General features: G+C 38.6%; 1 pseudogene; it reads left to right on the forward strand.

Annotated features, from left to right (window-relative positions):
- Positions 1-8,146: 8,146 nt before the first annotated feature.
- LOC136225636 (uncharacterized) lies at positions 8,147-12,910 on the forward strand (annotated as a pseudogene).
- Positions 12,911-14,747: the final 1,837 nt, after the last annotated feature.

Raw genomic sequence — 14,747 nt, forward strand, 5'->3', positions numbered from 1 at the left:
GCTCTTAGACCTTTCAAAAATGAAATCTCGTATTTCGATCCAAGCTTAATTTAAATTAATTTAAATATATTTGACAGCCGCTTTAATACAAATTAAAGCTAAAATTAATGTAGTAAAATAGGAGAAAAGATGAACAATATATTTATTTTTCAGTATAAATAATAATAGAAAAATTATTACATACATACTATTTTCTCTAAGCAACCTTTACCTATGTTGTGGGATTTTTAGAAAATCACGAGTAAGGATCAGAAATCGTATATTTTAGAAAATTAGAATTTATTGAGGTTGTTTCGATACAGTTTCGCTAATATTTAGTCTGATTTTGGTCTCCCTCAAAAATTGGTCTAAGAGCCCATATTTATAAGGATAATTAGGGTTTCAGAGTTAGAATTGCGAAAAAGTAAAAAAGGAAGGGTCATATTGAGATTTTCACCTTTTTAATTCAAAAAGGTAATAGCAAATAGGGGACGATTGACGCACGCGTCAGCACTAACGCGTTGCCATGTGTTTGTCATGCGTCGACATATGGCCTCCCTCTTCAATCCCTTCTCAGCTACATTTCAGCTCAAAAATACCCTTCTTGATCTCTAATTTTGATGATTTTTATTCTTGTGGACTCGTTTTGATGAGTCAGACATTTTTGTGTCCTGTGGCTAAAAACGACTCTATCTAAGGTTAGTATCCAATTTCATCCTGAATTTCATGAATTATAATAATAAATTGGGTAAAATATTATTTAGTCCATGTATTTTTACATACTATACTAGCTAGTCCTTGTACTATCCCAAATAATCATACAGTCCTTGGGTTTTGGTTTCATTAAACGGTTTAGTCATGGCATTAGAAATATTAAGAACAAATATTTTCTTTAATTACTTAGAGTTTTAAGTTTTGTTTGAGTTACCGTATATAAATCAATTTAGAAGATGCAATTGAATAAACTTATATTTTTCAATTGCATTCTTTTTCTCAAACTTGACTACCATTGGTATAGAAAACACTAAAAGAAAATCATTCTCATATTCTTAATCATCTTGCAAAAATGATGTATGTATCTAGCGGGTTCCTTAATAGTTGTGAGATGTTTTAATCCTAAAAGAATATATCACAATGAAGCTGAAGTTTTGAGATGCATTTTTATTGTTCTTCTGTTTGTAGTAGTGGCTAGAACCATCAAGAATTTGACTGACAAAGGAAATTTAAACTGCACCATTTTAGCATAGTATCATATACTATATAACGTCCGAAGCTAGACTGTAGAGGAGTAATATGTTGTCGTGCTGCAGTATTGACTGATTTGGTTGCTATTATTATGCTTTATAACTGATACATGTTTGTGAATTCTCAAAAAAATACCTCATGTTTGTATTTAATTATGTTAGTTATGATTTCTTCTATCTATTCTCTAATCATATCTGCATAATTTTATGTAGCAGGTTGGCAGTGTAATCAATTTATGGAAAAAGAGGGTCACCATCTCATTAAGATGCTACAAAACTAATTAATACCTTAATAATAAAGGGTATATTTGTCATTTAAAAAAACTATAACTGAGTGTTACATCTCATTAAGATGCTACAAATTCATAAAACACCGCCCTCAAATGGAATGCTAAGAGTGTAAAATGAGCTTAAATTCGATTTAGTTTATAAACTGTTAAATTAATTTAAAAAAACTGGAAATGTCCATAGGATTTATGGTTCCAATCTGTAAGGCTTTATAAGAGATCAAAAGGGCTGCAAAATTTAGTACATTGAGGTTCAGTTTTCAAAGCTAACTTGTTAGGTTTTCAAAATCTATAAGACTTTTTCCACATAACTTGTATATGTTGGTTACCATATGCCACACTGCTTTAAAATTTGGCTAAGAAAATTTTCATTCCCAAACACCAGTACTGGAAAAAGGATATTATTGGAGAAATTTTCACATAAGCCCTTGAACTCCAATTTTGTGAAAAATTATGCTTTTCTACTTTCATTTTCATCCAAAGTTACATCGAGTTTAATCTACCAAGAAAAATAGAAATTCCTTGCAAGCAACCTTTGTGAAACTACAATTCTTGTTGCACGATGAAGTGCAATGCCATGATTTCAACTGTCTCCACTTCATCTTCTAATGCAGGTGGATTAATCATGCTGTTCGAAATCCGAAAAAACAAATTATTGATTTTGCAAAATCTACTAAACTTGATAATACAACCCAAAGAATACATGTAACTCTTTCAGTTAAGATATTTAGAGCTCCATATCAGAGCTCGTCGAAAACTGCTGATTCCATGTAAGCTCTAACATGAAATGGTATTCACATCACAAACATGAAATTTCCTCCTCCATAGCTCCGAGAAAAACAGTTAAATAAAGGATGTCGATGACTGTACATAATGTACATAAAGATTTAGAAAGATAAAACGCAAAAGGGACTTCACCAGCACTCACAGAAGGGAGAGTTGTGCCATCATGGCCCGTATAACTTTGATTTGAGCGGAAGAAAGATTGAATATTTATCATGAGTTCATAAGCCCCAATTCGCGCTACTTAGTATATTAATGTCTTTCACTTGCTTGCTTATTTCTGTCTTGGATCTTGTTAACAACTGGTATACCTGTTGATAATGTCAAACCCAAACTCTTATCCTTTTATTTTTTAGTTACATATACCCGTCCCATTACCCTAACCAACCAGTATGCTCTTTGCATCCCATACCCGGCCCATTTAATTCGCGAGGTACCCGCGGATATCCTTACCCGTTAGGAATCAATGGTTGAAAAACAAAAAGTTGGGGTTCAAATCTCACGTCTTACATCTAAAAAATAATGGTATTTAATAATTAATATATATAAAAATTATGGTATTCGGGTACCTATCTCATTACCTTAACGGATAATTGTTTTGATTCCATACCCGTCTCATATCCTTTTATACATGGTACGGGTAGTTCTATTTGGATCGGGTAGTGTCGGGTACCCGCGGGTACGGTACCGGTTGCAATCCCTAGTTTGTGCCTTCTTTCAATGGATTTTTGCATCAATAACATTAGTGTAGTTGTCTTGAAAGACTGAAATAATCTTGTCGAAGTCTCTACTTGGCGTATATTCTTGGCCTTTGATCTTTTATATACAAAATTTTCTGAAAATCATCTATAAAAAATGTCCACCTTTTATCTAAGGAAACTATATAGAGACAAGGAATTCACTCTAGCTGAACTTGCTGCTGCCACTTATGACTTCTCAGCTGATCGCTGCAATTTGCAAACTTGGGGATGGTTAAGGGACGTAAGTGAAGTGGAAATGAAGAGGAAATATATAGGTCAACAAAAGAACATTAAAGGCTTCACCACAAACGTTTGGTTGGACAAGGAACTGACAGGCTTTTGGTTTTCGAATACATGGCAAATGGAACTTTGTATTGGATAAGGAAAGGAATCTAGTAGTCTTTTCAGTTCCAATTTTACAGACTACACTTTAAAATGAAAAGACTTTGTTTTGAATTTTCATAATACCATAAAGTTACGTTTTAACTGTTGAATATGGTATTCCCCAAATTATGGTTCAGATTGACGAAAGAAAAACTACTTGGGTGGCTAAGATTCCACAATGCGCAAGCCATCAACCATGACTAGAGGAGAAAACACCTCATTTCTTATGTTCAGTCATTGTCGGGGTAGCCGGAGTAACCATATATAACTAGGGGTGGGCAAAAAAACCGATCAAACCGGTAACCGAACCGAAAACCGGTAAACCGAACCGGAAAAGGCGGTTAACTGAACCTGTGGTTTTCTTAATGGTTAAAAAATATATAGTTACCGGTTTCGGTTTCGGATTAGAGTTTCAAAAACCGCGGTTAACGGTTAACCGAACCGTTTAATAAATATAACCAATTTTAAAAAAAAAAATTAATATATAATTATATAACATAGATTATAAGATTTAAAAAAAAGTCTTTAACATATTATAACCTATATTAATATAAATATATAACATAGGTTATACTTGAATGTAAACTTGATGGATTAATGTTGTAATAAGCACTTTGACGAAATATTATTTACATTTCTTTATGTTTTAAATGTAAATTTGATGGATTGTTTTTTAGTTCGGTACTTAAGTTTGAATTTGAACTTTTATATGAATTCGTTTCGTTTGAATTTTTTAAATATGTATTTTAATATTGTTTAAAAATTTAGGTTTGGATAAAAATTATGGTTAACCGTTGATTTTTGGTTAACTGGTGAGAATTGGTTAAAAACCGTTAACCGAAAAAACCTATTGATATGGACCGGTTTCGGTTTAGATGATTAAAAAACCGTTGATAATGGTTCGGTTAATTTTTTTGACTAATGGACCGGTTAACCGAACCGTGCCCACCCCTATATATAACGTTCACCAGCCCCCACTTCGACTGTATAAAGTATTTCGTTAATTTTGACGGTGTAAAGACAAGTGGGATTCATTTATATAATAATAATAGTGGAAGTCAGGTGAACAATTTGTGTAACTTAATAAGTTTTCTTATGTTTCTCTTTGTTTCCGTCAAGTCCGTGTATTATTGTTTAGTCCACGTTTAAAACTAAACTACTAAATTAACTACGTAAATTAACAAAGATATTAAACTACATGACATTAAATATTAATGGAAAAATTCAACATTCTTTTTAGTAAAAAGTAGGGGAAAGAGAACAACAGGGGGCATGACATCCCAACTAGGCTGACACGTCCCAAGCCAATCGCAAAACCCCCTTAAGCCAAATATGCTAATAAAAAATAAATCAAAATAGTATACGGTCTTAGGAGGATCTATATTTTTCCATGCCACAGAAATCATATAAAATAAAAGAACTACAAAAATCTAAGTGGGAATCCCACCAATAAGACTCTGTCGCGCTGTGAGCAAACTTTGCTAGTGAATTAGCAGCGCGGTTACCTTCCCTGTAGATACATGTGGTACCACGAATGTCATGGGAGATAAGTAAGAAAGACAAAGTAGTCAGTCAGTCTTGACGAACAACACATGGGACCTTGATAGAGCCACTCTCAAACAAATGTACAACATAACTCAAGTCACTTTCTAACTAGAGATGACGCCAGTTCTTGACAGCGAAAATTGCACTTTTCAACTCAGCCAACCAATTAAAAAGAGTTAGCAATGGGGAAAGAAAAAGCTCCTCTAGGAAAGGCCAGTGAAATTCTATAGATGCCTGCCCAGGGGCTCCAGAAACTGAGGGTTGATATTGCATTTTATCCAGCCGGCCAGAGGTCGCTGCCAACACACTGAAATGACACGAGGAGAACTATGGAGACGCACAAAAATATTTAAAATTCAGCACTGACTATTAAAAGAAACCCATATATTAATACTTAGCAGCATAATATCCAAAGCACTCACACAATAAAATAGTAAAACAAAATCAAACCGAAGCTTTCAATTTCACCAAATTCAGACAATTCCATTTCCTCTACCAATATTCTCTTCTATTAACCATTCTTACAAGAAGAAATTCCATTAAATTGACATACAAATTTCATTTCTAATTCTAACAAAAGAAAACTATTTAACTGGCATTGATAAAGCCTTAAAAATATTTCACTTATAGAGCCATTGATAAACCTAGAAGTCACCATAATCAAACTCCTTCCTCGAGGAAAGACTATCAAGCAATTACAAAAAAAAAAAAAAAAATCCCACTTCTAATCCTTGCACATTGGATCGTCCATACAATATACAAAAAGAAATACAAGATATTCGATATATTTTTCTTCAAATGAGATCTCAATTCCAATAACAGTTTCATTAGCTATCTTACAATTAAAACATCTAGTGACAATTAAAAAAAAAATTAACTTCAGACTCCAATAAATAAAAGAAAAAAGAAAGAAAAAAAAGCAAGACTCCAATTTTACAGGCTACATTTTCAAATGAAAAAAAATTATTTTGAATTTTTATAATAACTTGAGGTTATATTTTTTTTAAACCAAATCTATTCAAACTGATGAAAGAAAATAGTATCGAAATTTGTTGATTAATTTATTATGTATCTACAAGAAGAAAACAAGTTTGATATAAATATAAGTGCTGATTTGTTTGGATTAGATTTAAACCATGAGGGCGCACTCAAAAGGTTGAGAAAATCATTCACAAATACCATTTTCGTTCCAGAAGGGCGCACTAACGCGTTGCCATGTGTTTGTCATGCGTCGACATATGGTCTTCCTCTTCAATCCCTTCTGAGCTACATTTCAGCTCGAAAATACCCTTCTTGATCTCTAATTTTGATGATTTTTATTCTTGTGGACTCGTTTTGATCAGTCGGACATTTTTGTGTCCTGTGGCTAAAAACGACTCTATCTAAGGTTAGTATCGAATTTCATCCTGAATTTCATGAATTATAATAATAAATTGGGTAAAATATTATTTAGTCCATGTATTTTTACATACTATACTAGCCAGTCCTTGTGCTATCCCAAATAATCATACAGTCCTTGGGTTTTGGTTTCATAAAACTGTTTAGTCATGGCATTAGAATTATTTAAGAACAAATATTTTCTTTAATTGCTTAGAGTTTTAAGTTTTGTTTGAGTTACCGTATATAAATCAATTTAGAAGATGCAATTGAATAAACATATATTTTTCAATTGAATTCTTTTTCTCAAACTTGACTACCATTGGTATAGAAAACACTAAAAGCAAATCATTCTCATATTCTTAATCAGCTTGCACAAATGATGTATGTATCTAGCCGGTTCCTGAATAGTTTTGAGATGTTTTAATCCTAAAAGAATCTATCACAATGAAGCTGAAGTTTTGAGATTCATTTTTATTGTTCTTCTGTTTGTAGTAGTGGCTAGAACCATTAAGAATTTGACTGACGAAGGAAATTTAAACTGCACCATTTTAGCATAGTATCATATACTATATAACATCCGAAGCTAGACTGTAGAGGAGTAATATGTTGTCCTGCTGCAGTATTGACTGATTTGGTTGCTATTATTATGCTTTATAACTGATACATGTTTGTGAATTCTCAAAAAAATACCTCATGTTTGTATTTAATTATGTTAGTTATGATTTCTTCTATCTATTCTCTAATCATATCTGCATAATTTTATGTACCAGCTTGGCAGTGTAATCAATTTATGGAAAAAGAGGGTCACCATCTCATTAAGATGCTACAAAACTAATTAATACCTTAATAACAAAGGGTATATTTGTCGTTTAAAAACACTATAACTGAGTGTTACATCTCATTAAGATGCTACAAATTCATAAAACACCGCCCTCAAATGGAATGCTAAGAGTGTAAAATGAGCTTAAATTCGATTTAGTTTATAAACTGTTAAATTAATTTAAAAAAACTGGAAATGTCCATAGGATTTATGGTTCCAATCTGTAAGGCTTTATAAGAGATCAAAAGGGCTGCAAAATTTAGTACATTGAGGTTCAGTTTTCAAAGATAACTTGTTAGGTTTTCAAAATCTATAAGACTTTTTCCACATAAGTTGCATATGTTTGTTACCATATGCCACACTGCTTTAAAATTTGGCTAAGAAAATTTTCATTCACAAACACCAGTAATGGAAAAAGGATATTATTGGAGAAATTTTCACATAAGCCCTTGAACTCCAATTTTGTGAAAAATTATGCTTTTCTACTTTCATTTTCATCCAAAGTTACATCGAGTTTAATCTACCAAGAAAAATAGAAATTCCTTGCAAGCAACCTTTGTGAAACTACTCATATCCAAGTTGTTATTTCTTACATTAGTTGTGATTTCTTCTATCTATTCTCCAATCATATCTACATAATTTCATGTAGCAGCTTAGTAGTGTAATCAATTTATGGAAAAATGAGGGTCACCGTTCTCATTAAGATGCTACTAACACTACAAGAAAAATAGAAGTTAATGACTGATTTTAAAGACTAACTGTGATTCGGTCATTAATTAATTACCAAAATGGGTCATTAACAATAATATTAGTTAGTAACTCCATCAAAAGTGTTTTACTACTGCACATGGTATCTTAAAGACAAAAGTTTTGGTCATTAAGGTTATTTTAGTAAAAGAAAAAATAAAGTTTTTATTTTTTGGACAAAAATGTAATTTGTTACTCGTTTCTCCCACATCCTATCTATCGATCCCTGCCCCACATTCTTCTTCCGCTTTCGTTTCTTCCTCTTTCTAACCCTAAAGATCTTTATTCATTTACTCTCATCTACAGCCGTATGCTCGTCGCCCCTTTTCTTCCAAATATGTAGCCGCGGGAGCCATTATTCAATGAGAGATGGATTAGTTCCTTTCCGTCTTAAGTCTCCGCCTAAGGTAAGATCTCTTGTAAGGTCCTATGATGAAAGAAAATTAATTGTCTTCTCTTCTAACCATGGTTTCATTCGTGAAGAGGCTGAAGCCTTCATATGTCTATTTTGAATTTGGCAGCTTCCAGAAATTACTCCCGCTAATCTAAGATATTAATTAGGAGTTAGTGCAAACTTCAAACCCTCAAACTCTAAAGTCATTCGGGCAAATCAAATTTGCCATCGCAAAGCGTAGTTTCTTAATAATTGTTCAATCCCTTAGCTCAATCCCTTAGCCCTTTTATCAATTGTTCAATCCCTTAGCCCTTTCATCCTAGATGAAAGATTCCACCATCGCCTAGGCTCATATCGCCAGAGGCAGAGAGCAGAGGAGGCGAGACAGGTTGAGAGCAGAGGAGGCCAGCAAGACAGGTCCCAACCACCTCACTGGAGAGAGGTGCCAGAGGCACAAAACAGTGGACGGGAGATGAGGAGTAGACGATTGGAGACAGGAGAGAGATAGGTTAGTTGCTTTTTTTATTTAGGGTTTTTCTTGTGTATGTTTGTTTTAGTTAAATTAGGGATTGCTATTTGTTAATTACTTATTTTGTTGTTAATTTTGTTTTGTTAATCCTGCATGATTCTCTCATCTGACCATTCATGCTTCTTAAAGGCAATAGAATTATGAATGTTTTTATTATAGGGGAGAATATGTCAGTAATCAGTGGTTTAAAATGAGTTTATGAAATTTACACCCATCTTTTGACCTTGCCAAAATGGCTCTTCTCTGCCTTATGATTATGCTGGATTACTATTAGGCTGAAAGCAGGGTAGTAATGGATAGTAATAGTCTTCTTTCAAACTTTGCATGTCCTTCTGTAATATGTTGTTTATTGGTTTTTCATGATGACTTTGTAGGGTTGATGCGGACATCCTAACTGGGATCACTGATCATGCGCGTCTTGGTGGATCCTCAGACATCACATCCACGGAGGATGTACCTAAGAGGGCGGATCCCAAGGACATACGAGCGGGGCGGATCTAGGAGTACACAAGGAGGCGTATCAGCATCTGACCAGGGGAGGATCCTCAAGCTACTCCTGGGCGGATCTCCAGGTTTACTTCCTCCCGAAGGAATTCACCAACAACCTTGACACTCTGTACCTGTACCTTTGTACTGATTGTCGGGGCGTATCACCTATTTTACCCTTTTGTTGATAACCTTATTGTAACCCTAGTAGGGGTAGTCCTTGTCTTTTGTTATCACTGGGGGGATGTATTTAAACCCCCATTTTGTAAGGATGAGATAACTTTTATCAATCAAAATTATTCTCTTTGAGAACCTAAGGTTTATACCTTGTTTATTGGGATTCACTCCTTCTAGTTTAGCTAGAGAAGAACCTCTTTTGTTGGTTTACGATTAAGACCTTCATTTATCGCTTTCAATCTGTATCAGTTGGTATCAGAGCCGATCGTTTCCTTACCCGAAACTTCTTTTGGCAATGGTTCAACCCCGACAACCACAAGATTCCATGGAAACCAGTGACCGAAGGTATGAGGAGCTGAGGGAGCACCTCGCGGAGCAGATCCAAGCCAGCCTTGAGCGGCAGAGGCAAACCGATCAACGGTTCCTGGAGCTAGCCACCTCCCTAGAAAACTTCAAACTGGAGGTTCTGGCTCTAATCCGACCCACCGCGGGAGGATCAACCCAGAGAAAGGAAGGAGTCCCTGAACAGCAGCTTCCACAAATGGGTCCTAGGGATCCTGAGGTAAGAAGACCCAACTATGTCCTTGTGCATAATACTGATAGTGATAGTGATGACTTTGAGGGTATTGGGGATGATGATATCGTTAGAACTACGAGGGATGTTGGGCCTGTTGACAACCGACGTGTGGATGTTGCTAGAGTATACCCAGGTCTAAGAAACTTTGATAGAGATGATGCCTTTAAGCTAAAAATAGACTTACCATCTTTTGGAGGCGAACTGGATATAGAGGGATTCTTATACTGGTTATCGGAAGTTGAACGTTTCTTTGAGTATGCTGGGATTCCTGATGAGAGGAAAGTGAGGCTGGTGGCGTATCACTTGAAGGGTCGCACATCAGTTTGGTGGGATCAGATGAGGGAAGAGAGAAGAAGAGGGGGCAGAGCTCCGATTAGATCTTGGCTACGGATGAAGGCGATGTTGAGGGAGCGGTTCTTACCGCCGGATTATGAGCAGTATATTTACAGCTCCTACAGGGGATGCTCTCAAGGGACCCGAAGTGTCCATGAATATACCTCAGAGTTCTTAAGGCTTTCGGCAAGGGCCAACTTGTCGAAAACTGAAAGCCAAAAGACCTCTAGGTATCTAGAAGGGTTGAGATACAACATCCAGGATCGTATTGGCACACAGATGGTGGTTCGAGTACAAGATGCCAGGAATCTAGCCCTCAAGGCTGAATCCCAACTAACCGGGAGATCCAGGAGATCCGCCACTACTGAGTATACGCCTGGAGGAAGAGATAACATAAAACCTTATGACAAAGGTAAGCAGGTGGCGAGTGCCAGTGGGGCCAATGTCAACAGTGTGGGAAGGGGATCTGTCGGAGATACTAGGTCGTACAAGGAAGCACCTATACCACCTAAGAGCAACAATCCGTACACGAGGCCAGCGCCTTTTAAATGTTTTCGGTGCAATGAGCCAGACCATAGGTCCAACGAATGTCCCAAGAGAAAGAGCGCCAACATGGTTGAGAGGTATGAAGATGACTATGACGAAGGGTATGACGTATTTTATGAACCCTTAGGAGAAGATGATGATGAGGCGGATGAAGAGAGATATGCCATTCATGTGGTACGGCGTTTGTTAGTCTCTAGCCGGATAGAGGGAGATCAGAGGCACCGACTATTCAGGACCCGCTGTCTTGTGAAAGGTGGGCGATACAATGTGATAATAGATAGTGGGAGCCAAGAGAACATTGTGAGCAGCAGCGCCGTTCAGAAATTCGGGTTGCTGGCGGAGGCGCATCCCGACCCCTATAGGGTAGGATGGATCAAGAACGTCGGTGAACTTAGAGTGAACCAGAGATGCAGGGTACCTATTGAGATTGGTGATTATAGTGATGAAGTTTGTTGTGATGTGGTCGATATGGACGCCTGCCACCTATTATTGGGCCGACCCTGGCAATTTGATAATGACGCCATCCACGCAGGAAGAGAGAACACTTACAGATTTGTGAAGAATTGGGTGAAGTTCGTACTTACGCCAATGATGAGAGAGCCAAAGGCCGATGAGAAGTCTACCTTGGTAGTCTGTCCTACACACAAATCATTCGTCAGCGAATGTGAAGAGAGTCAGATGGTGTATGTGGTAATGGTTAAGGCGAATCACGAAGCCTTCCCAGTGGATGAAAGGGAGATGCCGAATGAAGTGACCCGCCTACTTGGCGAGTATCCGGATCTCTTCCCTGAGGAATTGCCAAGTGGGTTACCACCTTTGAGGGACATCCAACATCATATCGATCTTGTGCCCGGGGCTAGTTTACCAAGCCTTCCCCATTATCGAATGAGTCCAAAAGAAAATGACATCATGAGGCAGAAAGTGGAAGAGCTCATCGAGATGGGATACGTTAGAGAAAGTATGAGTCCATGCGCCGTCCCAGCCCTACTTACGCCCAAGAAGGATGGAACTTGGCGGATGTGTGTGGACAGCAGGGCTATCAACAAGATCACTATCAAGTATAAGTTCCCTATTCCAAGGCTGGATGATATGCTAGACCAACTTGGCAGATCCCGAGTTTTCTCCAAGATTGATCTCAGGAGCGGTTATCATCAGATACGAATTCGATCTGGGGATGAGTGGAAGACCGCCTTCAAGACCAGAGATGGATTGTATGAGTGGTTAGTTATGTCATTTGGGATGACTAACGCCCCCAGTACTTTCATGAGGCTGATGAACTAGGTGCTTCGCCCGGTGATTGGAAAATTTGTAGTTGTGTATTTTGATGACATCCTGATTTATAGCAAAACCTTGGTGGAACATGTGGAGCATTTACAGATAGTGTTTGACCTGTTAAGGAAACACCAGTTATACGCCAACACTAAGAAGTGTGATTTCGTCATGGAGAGCCTGGTTTTCCTTGGGTTCGTGATTGGTGGCGATGGGGTCCAAGTTGATGGGGAGAAGGTAAGAGCCATCCGAGAATGGCCTACTCCGAGGAACGTGGGGGACATCAGGAGCTTTCATGGGCTAGCAACATTTTATCCACGATTCATCAAGAATTTCAGTTCCATAATGGCCCCGTTGATGGAGTGCTTAAAGAAAGGAAAGGGATTCGCGTGGGCGGATGCTCAAGAGCAGAGCTTCGCCCTGATCAAGGAAAGGCTGAGTACAGCGCTAGTGCTGGCGTATCCCAATTTTGATAAACTGTTCGAGGTTGAGTGTGTTGCCAGTGGAGTTGGGATTAGTGGTGTCCTGATGCAAGAAAAGAGGCCCATTGCGTATTTCAGTGAGAAGCTCTGTGAGGCAAGGCAAAAGTGGGCCACATATGATCAAGAATTTTATGCTGTAGTAAGGGCGTTCAAAGTGTGGGAACATTACTTGGTGGGGAAAGAATTCATCCTCTACACTGACCATTAAGCTCTCAAGTACCTGGGGAGTCAGAAGCAACTTTGAAGCTCCATGCATGCCCGGTGGTCCGCCTTCATAGATAAGTTCCCCTATAAGCTTATCCATAAGGCTGGAAAACAAAACAAGGTGGCGGATGCCTTGAGTCGAAGGGTGTCACTAATCAAGACAGTAAACCTGGAGATCGATTATTTTGAACACATCCGAGGAGAATACTTGGCGGATCCTGATTTTGGCAGTATCTGGGAAAAGTGTTAGTACCAGCATGGGGATGGGGCGTATCATCTGATGGATGAGTATCTCATTAGGGGCAACCAACTTTGCTTACCCTGCACTTCCATCCGCGAGAATGTTGTTCGTGATCTACATGGCGGATCCCTGGGAGGGCATTTTGGGCGAGACAAGACATATGAAGCAGTGAGTTCCCGTTCTTTCTGGCCTAAGATGAGGAGAGATGTTGCCTACTTAGTAGAACGATGCTATATTTGCCAGACCGCCAAGGGACGCACTACAAATGCTGGCTTGCAGCTACCCTTGCCTATACCAGAAACCATATGGGAGGATCTGTCCATGGATTTTGTCCTAGGGTTACCCAGAACTCAGAGAGGCATGGATTCCATCTTTGTCGTGGTTGATCGGTTTTCAAAGATGGCCCATTTCATACCATGTCGCAAGACTAATGATGCCTCAGCGACTGCTAAGCTATTTTTCAAAGAGATTGTCAGGCTACATGGCGTACCTAAGAGCATTGTCTCGGATCGTGATACGAAGTTCCTCAGTCACTTCTGGCGGACGTTGTGGGCTCTGTTTGATACGTCTCTGAAGTTTAGCACCACTGCCCACCCTCAAACAGACGGACAGACAGAGGTTGTCAATAGGACTTTGGGAAACTTATTGCGCAGCAAATGTAAGCATAAGCCCAGGATGTGGGATGTGGTCTTAGCCCAAGCTGAGTTCGCCTACAACGGCTCTGTACATTCGGGAACCGGGAGATCCCCATTTGAGGTAGTATACACGAAGACCCCGAATCATGTCCTCGATATAGCCCATCTTCCTAAAGGAAACGTGACTGCCAACCAGCTGGCCAAGGATTATGTACAGATGCACCAAGAAGTGAGAGAGACCCTTGAGGAGAGAAATCAGAAATTAAAGGCTAAGGCGGATAAGCACCGTAGGGACCTACAGTTTGAAGTTGGGGATGAGGTTATGGTATATTTGGGCAAAGAAAGACTCGCCAATGCCCCAAGCAGCAAGCTTCGGCCTATGAAATACGGGCCATATAAGGTCACCAAGAAGGTCAATGCCAATGCCTATCATATAGCATTGCCGAATTGGCTTGGTAAAATCTCACCATCGTTCAACATCCGTGACCTTAGCCCGTGGAAGCCGGATGGTCCTTTGGAGTTCAACAAGGACGAATCAGTGCCGAGATCTTTTAAAGAAGGAGAGAATGATCCAGACATCCTAACTGGGATCACTGATCATGCGCGTCTTGGCAGATCCTCAGACATCACATCCACGGAGGATGTACCTAGGAGGGCGGATCCCAAGGACATACGAGCGGGGCGGATCTAGGAGTACACAAGGAGGCGTATCAACATCTGACCAGGGGAGGATCCTCAAGCTACTCCTGGGCGGATCTCCAGGTTTACTTCCTCCCGAAGGAATTCACCAACAACCCTGACACTCTGTACCTGTACCTTTGTACTGATTGTCGAGGCGTATCACCTATTTTACCCTTTTGTTGATAACCTTATTGTAACCCTAGTAGGGGTAGTCCTTGGCTTTTGTTATCATTAGGGGGATGTATTTAAACCCCCATTTTGTAAGGATGAGATAACTTTTATCG

This window comes from Euphorbia lathyris, chromosome 4, assembly GCF_963576675.1.
Source record: "Euphorbia lathyris chromosome 4, ddEupLath1.1, whole genome shotgun sequence".
Classification (NCBI taxonomy): domain Eukaryota; kingdom Viridiplantae; phylum Streptophyta; class Magnoliopsida; order Malpighiales; family Euphorbiaceae; genus Euphorbia; species Euphorbia lathyris.